This window comes from Canis lupus, chromosome 4 (genome assembly GCF_003254725.2).
Source record: "Canis lupus dingo isolate Sandy chromosome 4, ASM325472v2, whole genome shotgun sequence".
In the NCBI taxonomy this organism is placed as follows: Eukaryota; Metazoa; Chordata; class Mammalia; order Carnivora; family Canidae; genus Canis; species Canis lupus.
Window position 1 is genome coordinate 17182817 of NC_064246.1, and position 14184 is coordinate 17197000.

Sequence of the window (14184 nt, forward strand, 5' to 3'; positions counted from 1 at the left end):
AGAGAGGGTGGGAGAGAGAGAGAGAGAGAGAAAACACCAAATGGAGCAGAAGGAAAAGGAGAAAGAGAGAAGCAGACTCCTTAATGAGTGGGAAGCCCTATGTGGGGCTCAGTCCCAGGACCCTGAATCATGACCTGAGCCAAAACTGAGGCAGTTGCTTAACCAGCTGAACCACCCAGGCACCCCACCCCCAAAACATGTTTCATTTTTTTTTGTTTTGTTTTTAAAGATTTTTATTTATTCATTTCACAGAGAGAGAGAGAGCATAAGCAGGGGGAGAGGCAGAGAAAGAGGGAGAAGCAGGCTCCCCACTAAGCAAGGAACACAATGTAGGGCCGATCCCAGGACCCTAGGATCACCATCTGAGCTGAAGGCAGGTGCTTAACTGACTGAGCCACCCAGGTGGCCCCTGAAACATGTTTCTAACAGGCATGCTTGTGTAGGGTAAGGTGAAGGATGAGAATGGGTATGCTGCTGGGTGAATTTGCATTGCTTTATTTCAAAGCCTGTCTCATTAGATCAGAGTAATAGTTAAAGTCAATGGACAGGTAACTGAGAGAAGGTGATTCCAATCCTTTCTTTCTTTTTTTTTTTTTTAAGATTTTGTTTATTATTTATTCATGATAGACATAGAGAGAGAGAGAGAGAGAGGGAGAGAGAGGCAGAGACACAGGCAGAGGGAGAAGCAGGCTCCACACCGGGAGCCCGATATGGGACCCGATCCAGGACCCCAGTATCATGCCCTGGGCCAAAGGCAGGCACTGACCCGCTGAGCCACCAGGGATCCCCAATCCTTTCTTTCATATCAAATTTAATAAATTGTCCATAAACTTGCAGTTTCTTTTATTACCAGATAAGTTATTTAGGCAAATAACCTAAAGAAATGTTACTAAAATTTGGATAAAAATAATATATAAACAAATATATATGTAATACATAAATAGAACATTAAAATCTCCCTGGAAGCTTACTTCATCGATTCTTTCTGGTCGTTAAACTCCTTCATCTAGAATAAGCACTCTTCTGACTTTTAATACCAAAATTTGTTTGGTTTTGGAATTTATATATAAATGATATGATTCAGTTTGTGTACTTTTGCATCTGGCTTCTTTCTCTTGACCTTATGCCTATAAGTCTGTCCATTTGGTTAGGTATAGAAACTATTCATTTCTTCTTATTTCTTTATAGAAATGGTTGTATGAACATGTGCCAATGCATTTATCCATTCAACTGTAGATCAATATCTAGATTATTTCCAGTTATGGGTATGCTATTGTGAATTTCTTGTTCATATGTTTTGGCGCATATATATGTGAATTTCTTTGACATATATATATGGGAGTGGAATTGCCAGGTAATAGTCATGTGTATGTTCTGTTATGTTAAATACTGCCAAAAAAAGTCATATAATTTGTGCTATAGTCAGTAACATCTGAAGGTTCCAGATATTCCACATCATTGCCAAACTGGCACTGCCAGTTTTTAAATTTTGCAACTCTTGTGAGTATAGTGTTAACAATATGGTTTTAATTTACATTTTACCAGTAGCTAATGCTATTGAACATCGTTTAACATGCATATTAGCAGTTTAAGACATCTTCTATCTTAAAGTATTTGTTTAAGAAGTTGCTTGCCCATTTTTCTTGAGCAGCCTCTCTCTTAGTGGCTGCTAGGGGTTCTTTATGTTTTCTGAAATGGGTCCTTTGTCAGATATTTGTGTTATAGATATCTTCTATCTTGAGGCCAGTCTTCTCATTCTTTTAAGGGTGTCTTTTGAAGAACAGTTCTTAATTTTCAGAGAGTTCAATATATTTATCTTTTCTTTTACAGCTGGTGTTTTTTTAATTTAAAGATTTATTTATTTATTCATGAGAGAAACAGAGGAAGAGAGAGAGGCAGAGACATAGGCAGAGGGAAAAGCAGTATCCCCTCATGGAGCCCAATGTGGGACTCGATCCCAGATCCCAGGATCATGCCCTGAGCGGAAGGCAGACATACTCAACCGCTGAGCCACCCAAGCATCCATACAGCTGGTGCTTTTGATGTCCTGTTTAACAAATTATTGTGGAATCGAGGAGCACATAGATCACAAAGATGATTATCTAGATTTTCCCTTGAAAGCTTTATATAAAATCCATCAAGAATTGATGGCTGGACACTTAAAGTAACATGGGTGACATCAAGATACATTTTACCCCCATATGAATGTTCAGTTGATCCAGTACAGTTTTTTAAAAATATACTTTCTCCTCAACTTTACTGCAGTATTAGCCCTCTTATAAAATTAAGTGATGTATGTGGATCCTTTTTTGGACTAGATTCTGTTATATTGGTGTATTTGCCTCACCTTTCACTAGTATCCCTCTGGCTTATTTTTTATAATTTTATAATAAGTTAATATTTGATCATATAGATCTTTCAGAGTTGTTCTTCAGATTGTCTAGCCTGTTTTTGATCCTCTGTTTTTGTGTATAATTTGAGAATAAGCTTGTCAATTTTCATTTAAAAAAAAAATGATGGAGGGCAGCCCCAGTGGCGGGGTGGTTTAGTGCCGCCTGCAGCCTGGGGTGTGATCCTGGGGACCCGGGATTGAGTCCCATGTCAGGCTCCCTTTGTGGAGCGTGCTTCTCTCTCTCTGCCTGTGTCTCTGCCTTTCTCTCTCTCTGTGTCTCTATGAATAAATAAACAAAATCTTAAAAAAAAAAAAGGTGGATTCTGGGATGTCTGGGTGGCACAGTCAGTCGGGCATCCTACTCTTCTTGGTTTTGGTTCAGGTTCTGTTAGCAGTGTGGAATCTGCTTGAGATTCTCTCTCCCTCTCCCTCTGCCACTCCTGCTCGTGCTCTTTCTCACTCTAAAAAAAATAAATAAGTCTTCTTAAAAAATGATGGATTTTTATTGTCATTAATAGAATTTGTAGTTCCATTGGAAAGCAATTTCTGTTTTGAGGGCATTAGTCTATGAAGATGCCATATGCCTCATAGACCTTGCAGAAGCCTAGTTAGGTTTATTCAAAGATTTTTTTAAAGATAAAAAAGATAAAATTAATGTATGCTGACCTTGGTTTTAAATACTTTTTCTGTATTCTTATTAATTTCATCAATTTTATGGATTATTTTATTCCTTACATGCAAAATAATGATGTTTGTAAATAATGGCAGTTTTATTTTTTTCTGTTGCAATACTAATAACTTTTATTTCTTTTTTTTTTTTTTTTGACTTTGTGGGCTAAAACTACTAATACAATGATAAATAGACATGATATGGTAGGCATCCTTGACTCCTGCTGGATCTCTAAAGAAACATTTTCAATTCACCATTAATAAGAATGATGTTTTTCTAGATTGTTTTTTAAGTACTTTATGATTTAGGAAAGGCATTTCTGTTTGTGATTGCTAACAATTTTTTAAAATTCATCTGTGCTGAATTTTATCAATTGTGTGATAATTTCATTGCAATATTGATACAGCTATTTCTGCATCTTGATACCTCTCCGATTTTCTTTAGGTAAATTATCATTAGAATTTCATGAATTTTAGGATGCTTGGGTGGCTCAGCAGATAAGCATCTGCCTTTGGCTCAGGTCATGATCCTGGGGTCCTGGGATCAAGTCCCACATCAGGCTCTCTGAAGGGAGCCTGCTTCTCACTCTGCCTATGTTTCTGCCTCTCTTTGTATTTCTCATGAATAAATAAATAAAGTCTTAAAAAAAAAAGAATTTCATGAATTTTTTTACTCTTTTCATAGAAATAATACTTTTTATACTATATTTTATTTTACTCTTTACCCTTTTCTGTTATCTTTTTGTTGTTCTACTATTTTTTTTAAAAGGTTTTATTTATTTATTTGAGAGAGAGAGAGAGAGAGAAAGCAAATAGGAGTAGGGGTCAGAGGGAGAGGGAGAAGCAGACTTTCCCACTGAGCAGGGAGCTCGACATGGGGCTAGATCTCAGGACCTGGGATTCATGACCTGAGTCTAAGGCAGACATTTAACAGACTGAGACTCCCAGGTACCCTGTTCTCCTATTTTTAACCTTAATTTATTATTGTTGTTGTTTTATCCTCCTTGCTATTTATTCTTTTAGTTCAATTATGTTTTTTATAGAACACACTCATATTTCAAAATCCAGGGTAATTCCTTATTAGTGTGTTGTTTTAGGTGTTCTAGATGGATTTTAGTTTTGCTATTTAGTTATTCTACTTGTTTTAATTGTAAGATTTGGGAAATTAAAAACTATATTTCCACTGTTGTCTTTTTTGGGGGGGGGGGACTAAGACTCATAACTCCTACTTGATGCTATGCAACCTCTCAGACATAAAAAAATTGAATAAAATTTAATATTTTAGACTACTTTTTATAGTTTTTACTTTTAAAAAGATTTATTTGAGAGATAGTGTGCACATGCAGGTACCCGTATGAGCAGGGGAATGGGCAGGGGGAAAGGGAGAGAATCTCGTACAGACTCTGAGCCCAGTGGAGCCCACATGTGGCTCGATCTCACCCTAAAATCATAACATGGGCCAAAATCAAGAGTTGGAGGCTTAGCCAACTGAGCCATCCAGGAGCCCTTATATTTTTCTTGGTATATGCTTCAGTCCAATGTTTTATTTCCCAATACCTAATCTTTAAGGTGCAAAGACTATGAAGTTCACCTGTTGTCACCTTTCATAAACTACTGATAAGATAGTTCACTTGCCTTAAGATCATATTTCTCTTCATGAATCTGGTTCAAATGTGAAAATGTTTTATCATTCACAAAAGCAAATTCCACAAAAGGATGAAGCATTTTAAATAACTCTGTGATTCAATAATATTCAATTAGAAATAAAAATGAGAGTTTATATGTCCACAAGTGTGTTAATAGTAATAATATTAATAATGTATAATAATTAGTAATCTATGTATATGTCAGCATTGGAGTCTCTGAAATATCTTCTAAAAAATAAAACCCAGAAAACTAAGGATAGTTATTGGCTTGATTTATTATTGCTTTGGTGATATAAATTTTATATTACTTTTGTGAAATTTTCTGATATGGTTCTCAATATATGGTTCAATATACATCATTTCCTGTTATTAATATTTTAGTTGATAGTTAGACTCTCTTACCTTACCCTGTTTCTCCTTTCTCTCCATCTCCTTCACTTTCCTGAATATAACCAAAACATTTGTACTTTAATTATATTTAAATAAAAAGTCAACATTTGCATGAGTTACTATGCAAAAATTATCACATAGAAAACATCACATTTATATTGTGTTGTACATTATGGCTGTATCTTTTTTATTATGTGCCATTTTGTTCTCCCTGAAGTTGAAATTTTGGCACAATTGACTGCCTACCCAAGCATTGATTGTCTCCTTCCTTCTTAGTGGTAAAAAGTGTTTAGAAAGTCACATTGCACTCGAAATAAAAGCAGTTACATATCACCAGGTGCCAGTGGAAGAAGTATTTGGCAAATTTTTCTTTAAAAGGTGGCTTAAAAAATTAAAAATAAAATTTAAAAAGTGGCTTATCTAAGCAATAGCTCCTTTCTTCTGTCTGCTTTAATTCTACTAGTGAAAAATTCCAACTGATGGTCAGAACTCCAACACCATTTTAAGAGTTAGAATTTTTATTCTAAGGTCTCCTTAGGTACACCTATTACATTTGATACATCTTTAGCACTTAGTTCAAAAATTTTTTTCCTTTTCATTTTTTTCCATGATCTATACCTTACTTTTTTTTTTTTAAAGATTTTATTTATGTATTTGACACAGAGAGAGAGAGAGAGAATACAAGGTAGGCAGAACAGCAGACAGAGGGAGAGAGAAAAGCAGGCTCTCCCCTGAGCAGAACACCCCAATGTGAGCCTCCATTGCAGGACCCTGGGATCATGACCTGGGTGGATAGTAGATGTTTAACCAACTAAGCCACCCAGGTGCCCTGATCTGTACCTTATTTAAGAGTATTACATAAGGGTGCCTGGGTGGCTCAGTTGGTTAAGCACCTGCCTTCCACTCAATTCATGATCCCAGAGTCCTGTGATGGAGGCCTGCATCCAGCATTCTGCTCAGTGAGGAGTCTATTTCTTTTTCTCTTTCTCTCCCTGTTCTCATCACTTATTTTCTCTCTCAAATAAATAAATTAAATCTTAAGAAAAAAAAGTATTGAATAATTTTCAAAAATTTGGAGGATTTTCTGCATATTAAAATGTCATCAATTTCTTAGTTAATTAATTAATTTCTTAAGTTTACTCCACATAATCATATATAAAAATAATAATATAAGAATTTAAAACTTAGTTGACAATGTTTTATTTAAAATGCTATTATCACAATGTTATAAGCTACCAATTTAAAAAAGGAGAGTAGTAAATTGTGATTTATTTGCATCCTCTGAATTGTCAAAATTGTGAATAGATTAACAGTATATATATCATTATTTCAATAAATCCTACTGATCACTTACTATGTGTCATACTACCTTTAACACCCTCAAACTCTGATGATAAAACATCCACGATTCTTAGGAATTCATATTCCAGTGAGATAGCCATAGAATAAGGCAATATATACTTCAGGAAGGATGTGATTAAGTTTCAAAGTAGACACAGAGGAAAAGTGATTAATTTTCCTAAGGTGATTAAAAAAATATAGGGAGATTGACCACACTGCTACTTTAAATCATTAAGATTTTGTCACATGAATAAGAGCAAGCTGGACTTTCCATGTCTCATAATTCTACATTCAAACAATTGAAAGTTCTATACTAAAATTATCATACACACTTATTACAGCAATATATCTGATATATATTATGAAAAATTGGATTAAGTATCTCATAGCATTCCAAATTTACATCTTCATGTCTAGTAACAATGATTCAATTTAGTTACATCTTATAGTTTAAAGGTCAAGGGAATGAGGTTTAGCTGTGTATCACTTAACAAAACTGATTACAGATATTTTGCCTCCTGGCATGGTAATGTGGAAATAGATCAGTACCACATCAAAAATAAGGAAGTAACAACAGAAAAATCATAAACCCAAAAAAATCTTTCCACATAGTCTTTTCAAACTGATGATTTATTTGGGTTAAAATATTATTTCTTCTTTGAGAATGGAAATGCCTGGGGATGTCTCTGTCGTGTGTTGGAACTATGTTTTGGCAAGTTTTGAATTCAGACATTAGAGCTTCTTTATAACAATGCATTTGTCAATTTTGTTCAATGCAAATTAAAATTGAACTAGTTGAATCATATCGGAAAGTTTTTTTTCTTTTAAGATTTTATTTATTTATTCATGAGAGACACACAGAGAGAGAGAGGCAGAGACACAGGCAGAGGGAGAAGCAGGCTCCATGCAGGGAGCCTGATGTGGGACTCAATCCCGGGACTTTAAGATCATGCCCTGGGCTGAAGGCAGGCGCTAAACCACTGAGCCAACCAGGGATCCAGGAAGTTTTTTTATTTCATACTATGCACCCTCTTCAGTTTTTTTATACCTACATAGCCTCTCTGAAAAAGGGAGAGCTATACAAATAAATTTAAATAATTCAAAATTCAAATAAAAGGAGGATCCAGCAATTGCACTTCTTGGTATTTACCCAAAGAAGTTGAAAACTTATACCCACACAAAAACTTGTACATGGATGTCTTTAGCTGCTTTATTCACAATTGCCAAAACGTGGAAGCAACCAAAATGTCCTGCAGGAGGTGGGTGGAAAATTAAACTATGGTACATCCAGATAATCAAATAGTTTTTAGCACTAAAAAGAAATGAGCTACAAGCCATGAAAACATACAGGGAAATCTTAAATGCATATTACTAAGTGAAAGAAGTTTATATGCTAAGACTACAGATGGTATAAAATCAACTATATGACATTCTGGAGAAGACAAAATGATGGAGACAGTAGACATATCTGTGACTTCCAGAGGTTGGTGGGAAGAGTGGGTAGAGATAAAGTGGTAGAGGACAGAGGATTTTTAGGGCCATGGAACTCTTCTGTATGATACTATAATGGTGGATACATACCATTATATATGTGTCCAAATCAATAGAATGTATGGCATCAAAAGTGAACCCTCATGTAAACTATGAACTTTGAGTGATTATTATGTATCAGTGTAGATTCATTAATTGTAACAAATGTACCACCTTGTTGAGAGATATTGATAATGAGGGAGACTCTGCATGTGTGGAAGCAAAGGCTATGTGAGAAATCTGTGTACTTTCTTTTTGATTTTGCTGTGAATATGAAACTACTCTAAGAATGAAGTCTTCAAAACAAATGCAAGCAAACAAAAACAGGAAGAAATGTGCAAGCAGATTCTTTAGAAAAAATTATTGATGGGATCAGTTAGTACTTTGATAATATTCTGTTGTTAGCTCAATAATTTATCAAATGGTTTGGTTTCACTATCACTCATTGTTGGAGAAGTAAAAGGTGGGAGCAGCTGTGTTTCAAGATGATTTTTGTCAAGCTAATGACATGGAATTTAAAGTCTAGGATATTGGACTGATTAGTTAATGAAACTATTATTAAAAGTAATGTTTCCTTTCTCTAAAGATTCAGCAGATTGATGATTTCTAAAAATTGTAATTTGACAAAAATAGAGGATGGCTAACAGATCCAAGTGCTAAAAGGGTGTTATGTGCACCAGACCAGTATTTCAGTTATTATGATGTCACCATTCTTTGGTTAGTTAATAATACCAAGATCACTGTCCAAATCCATAAGGATTCATTATTTCCTCAAAAAATTGTTAAATTCTTAAAAGATGTTGTTTTGAACATAAATTAATGACAAAGAATGGTACAATGAACTCTCTTATCTCTTTTATCCTAACTTCAGTAATGAGCAATTTGTGGGCAATCTTATTTTTCTTGGATCTCTAGTCATACTCTCCAAATTTTTCTGAAGCAATCAAAGATATACTATAATTTTATACACATATATTTCAGTATATTTCTCCAAACAGTAGTGTCCTTTGAAACTACATATGTAGGGGCATCTGGTGGCTAAGTCCCTTAAGCATCTATCTTCAGCTTAGGTCATGATCCCAGGATCCTGGGATCCAGCACATTGGGCTCCCTGCTCAGCAGGAGAAGCCTGCTTCTTCCTCTGCCTCTGTCTCTGTCCCTTCCTCTGCCTCTGCCTCTGTCCCTCCCCCCTGCTCATGCTCTCCCTCTCTTTCTCAAATAAATGAATAAAATCTTTTAAAAATAAAAAAATAAAACTATTTATGTATATAATCATAAAGCTATTATCACATCTAAAGATGTTTAAAAATAATATCTTTAGTATCCAGTGTTCATCCTTCCCTTGTCTCATATGATTTACACTTTTACTTTGAATCATGATCCAAATAAGGACCATACATTGAAAATGATTGATAGCTATCTTAGTTCTCTTTAAACATATAGATTCTCTCTCTCTCTCGCAGCAATTTATTTCTTGAATAAATTAGCTCATTTGTTCTGAAGTTTACCATGGAATGCATACTGCTGATTGCATTCTGATGACATTTAACATACTTTTATCTCTCCTATATATCTTATAAATTAGTATTTAGCTAGAGGCTTAATTAGATACAGGTTTGATTTTATGGCAGGAATCCTTCATTGGTGGTTTTATGTATTTCCATTACCAGGTACTGTACTGTCTAGCTGTACTTTTTGTGCTATTAGGAGCCATTGATGATTAGTTTAGATACATTTAATTAAATAGGCATTTAAAAATGGTAATGTCCTAATTTATCACTTAATTTTTTACTAATTACCTAGATTTTTCCTAAAAATAGAGCTGTATTTCTTCATATGTATAATGGACTGACTTCCTCTCTTGAACTACGTATTGGAACTAATGTAGATCTAACGTCAGAAAGTCAAAAAATATATATTTGGTTTCCCCCCATCCCATTTACCATTTCTAAAACTTCATTACTCCAGAACCTTGTTACTTTGGTATCCTCTAAAGGAGACCAAAGAGAACTGTGTGTGAGATTATAGACTCATTGATTGAAAAATATTTCCATTGTTTCAGTTAATTGTAGTTTTTATTATTATATAAGTTGGATCTTTTAGGAATAAGATAGTAATAGAGTAAGTAGTTTGAGATTTACAAACTCTGGGGACAATTTCAATGAGAAATGAAAAGTGGAAGAAGCAGCATTGGGCATGAGAAGCCTCAGTCCAGAGTGATGATTGGACAAAATCTTAGTCAACTAGCACAGAGCTGTGAAACAGAGATTTTTGGAAGAGAAGTTCCATATTGGGCAGAAATGATCAAGCCTTTGTTCTACTGTGCTCAGCCATTGACTGTCTACATAAAATAAATAAAATACAGACAGCAACTATAGGGATTTTTAGCACTGGCTTGTATGGTATTTACATCTATGTTTTAAAAGAATGTTGTATATAAGACTGTTTATCAATCTATATGCTGAGTCACTTATTCTTGGATTCTAAACTTTGGCTTATCATCCAGGTAACTGAGTTATATCTTAGAGCAAATTTACAAAGAATTTTTTCACATATAGCATTTTTTTAACTATTACACATTTGGAATTATTTTTGTTACCTTTACCTATGAAAAAACAGCACAATCTGAGCATTATAGGCTCATTATTTGTTTCCTTCAAAATTCTCCACCTATTGGGCAGCCCCGATGGCCTAGTGGTTTAGCGTGGCCTTCGGCCTGGGGTATGATCCTGGAGACCCAGCATCAAGTCCCACGTCGGGCTCCCTGCATGGAGCCTGCTTCTCCCTCTGCCTCTGCTTCTCTCTCTCTCTCTCTCATAAATAAATAAAATATTAAAAAAAATTCTCCACCTATTAAAAACATAGAGGAGAATCTATAATCATTCCTGTTCCTATATAATTGAATGTTTAAATTTTTTTATGCTTGATTTTTTTTAAAGATTTATTTATTTACTTATGATAGACATAGAAAGAGAGAGGCAGAGACACAGGCAGAGGGAGAAGCAGGCTCCATGCCAGGAACCCAACACAGGACTGATCCGGGGACTCCAGGATCGCACCATGGGCCAAAGGCAGGCGCTAAACCGCTGAGCCACCCAGGGATCCCCCTTATGCTTGATTTTTAAAAAGTTATCAAGTTATGTCCTGAAGTTGTTTTATCATAATTATTTTGTCAGTCTTTTCTTTCTTTTATTTTTTTTTATGTTTTAATTCTAGTTGGTTAAGATATCATTGTAATATTACATGATAGAATGTAATTCTAGAATTACAGTAGTAGAATTTAGAGTAGAATTTAGAGACAATTTATATATAACACCCAGTGCTCATCACAAGTGTCCTCGTTTTTGTTTAAATTAATTAATTTATTTGAGAAGGGGAAATGGGCAGAGGGAGATGGAGAGAGAAACCCAAGCAGACTCTGAGCTGAGCATGGAGCCCAACAGGAGGCTCAAACCCATGACCCTAAGATCATGATCTGAGCTGAAATCAAGAGTCAGATGCTTAACCAACTGTGCCACCCATGTGCCCCAAGTGCTCTCCTAACCCCCCCACTTCCCCTCCAGTAACCTTAAGTGTGTTTTTAATAGACTATAATAGACTATAGTTAATAGTCTCAGGTGGTTTGCCACCTCTCTTTTATCCTCCCTTCCCCCATGTTCATCTGTTTTAGTTCTTAAATTCCATGCACAAGGGAAATCATATGGTATTTATCTTTCTCTAACTGACTTATTTCACTCAGTGTAATATGCTCTACCTCCATCCACATCACTGCAAATAGCAAGATTTCATTCTTTTTGACGGCTGAGTAATATATATATACACCCCATGTCTTCTTTATCCATTCATCAGTTGATGGACATTTGTGCTTTTTCCATAATTTGGCTATTGTTGATAATGCTGCCATAAACGAGGTGCATGTGCCCTTCTCAAAACAGTATTTTCATATCTTCTGCATAAATATCTAGTAGTGCAATTGCTGGGTTGTAGGATAGCTCTATTTTTAACTTTTTGAGGAATCTCTGTACTGTTTTTCAGAGTGGCTGCACCAGTTTGCATTCCTATCAACAGTGTAGAAGGGTTCTCTTTTCTTCACATCCTTAACAACATCTGTTTTTTCCTGTGTTGTTAATTTTAGCTATTCTTTATCAGTCTTTTGTTATCTGAATTCTTAGGCCTTTGTTTTTAGGACAGTCATGCTAATGTCTTTACTACTTATTCCTTTGTTTTTGATTTTTAATAGGGATTCTATTACTTTTGTTTCTTTATGGGGGTGACTGACTATTCTCTATAAGTCAACTCTCTGTCTTAAAATCTATTTTATCTTCTGAAACTTTTATATATTTTGTACTGTTCTCACTTTTTTTTTGTTGCTGTTGTTGACTTTCTGTCTACTTTTTGACAATCTTGAGAGAATATCCATATCTAGGACACCAGGAGATTATCCAAGGCAGAGATTTGCAAGCTTATTCTGTGAAGAGTCAGCAGATATTTTAGCCTTTGCAGGTTACCTGGTGTCTGTCACAAGTCCTAATTCTACTGTGGAAGCACAAAGCAGCTGTAGACAATAGGTAAAGAAATGGGCATAACTGTGTTCTAATAAAACTTCATTTACAAAAAAAGATGATGTTAAGAGACATTTGTCTGTAATTCTGGTTCAAGTCTTCTGAGAAAAAGGCACTGCAAGGATGTCTGCATAACACCTCTCTAAAATACAAGTGTAAAGATATTCTAGAATAGTAAAGCTTTCCTCCTTGGGAGATTTGCCTATACATCTAGGTGATAACCATAGTAAAAACTTACACCTTATTCCTGGAGACATTTAGCTACATTCTAGAGTAAAATAATAGGGTCTGTCTCCAAGGCAAATGTTGGACAGGTTTGCTAGCAGCTTTCTTATAAGATTAGGAGAATTCTAGGTTCAGTGTTCCATGTCTGAAACACTAACTTATGTGGGCAGCAGCCACCTAGTTTGGCATTGCAACCTAGGTGGGAAGGAGAATCAATGTAATTAAAGTTGTTAAAATAAATTGTCTAAGTTTATTTAGGCTTGTTGTTTTCTTACTGATTGCATTTTTGGAAGTATGACAAGCCAAATTTAGGATTTGCTTGAACTCCTGATTTAACAGATAACAGGTCATATTTGGCCCCAAAACTTTGGAATGTTGACCCCTTCTCTGGATGATGATTATTTTTTACAATGTACAAAAGAAGTGTGCTCTCACCTCTGTCCAGTCCTAAGTATCTAATCCTGGGAATTTTCTCCCACACAGTAACCAAATGAGTATGCTAGGTATGCAAACCTGGATAAGCAGCCACTTGACTGAATACTACATACTGATGGATTAAGTATGTCCGTCCTTTGAAAACTAAGGTTAACCTTTTGCATAATTGAGAGTGGTGAGAGAACTGAGAAAAATTCTTGATTACTTCATAAAAAAGAATGAAGGAGACAGTATTTGCTGAATGTCTAATTGGATTAATTATTTGTGTCACCAAACTAAGGATCAATAATAAAGATGAGTTTTAATGTCCTGCTATCTTCTATTTAGCTCTTCCTACTTGGTTCTGTGGAGCTATGGAAATATTTCCTCACTCAAAAAGATATTTATGTATTTGAGAGAGAGAGAGAGAGAAAGAGAGAGAGAGAGAAACACCCAGTGGGGTGAAGGGCAAAGGGAGAAGCAGACTCCCCACTGAGCAGGCAACCTGATATGGGGCTTGATTCTAGGACCCTGAGATCATGACCTGAGTTGAAGACAGATGTTTAAGTGACTGAGTCATGCAGGCACCCCTCTTTCTCCACTTTTGGCAAAGGTTTGTTAAAGTCTTCTAGCCCTGCAGTGATGCTAAGCTTATATTGATTTTCCTTCATAATTATGTTAATATGAAAAGAGTTATGTAACTTATCTTATGCCATAAGAAACTCAGTTAAATTGAAAGATATATATGTATTTCTTTTTATAACGTTTGTGCAACCTATACATTAGAATTTAGAATGAAATTTAAATACACACAAAAGTAAAATCCATTTTGGGACAGTTTGGAAACTTCAGTTTTACTCTGCACCTGGATTGCAAGTTTCAGCTAAAATTATAAACTACATTTCAAACAAAAATCCCAAAGCCAAAATATAAAAGGTACAGAAATTAATTTGAAGGACAGTATATAATTAAACCCATTGATAAAATATAAATAGATCCTCTAGAAGTGGCATGT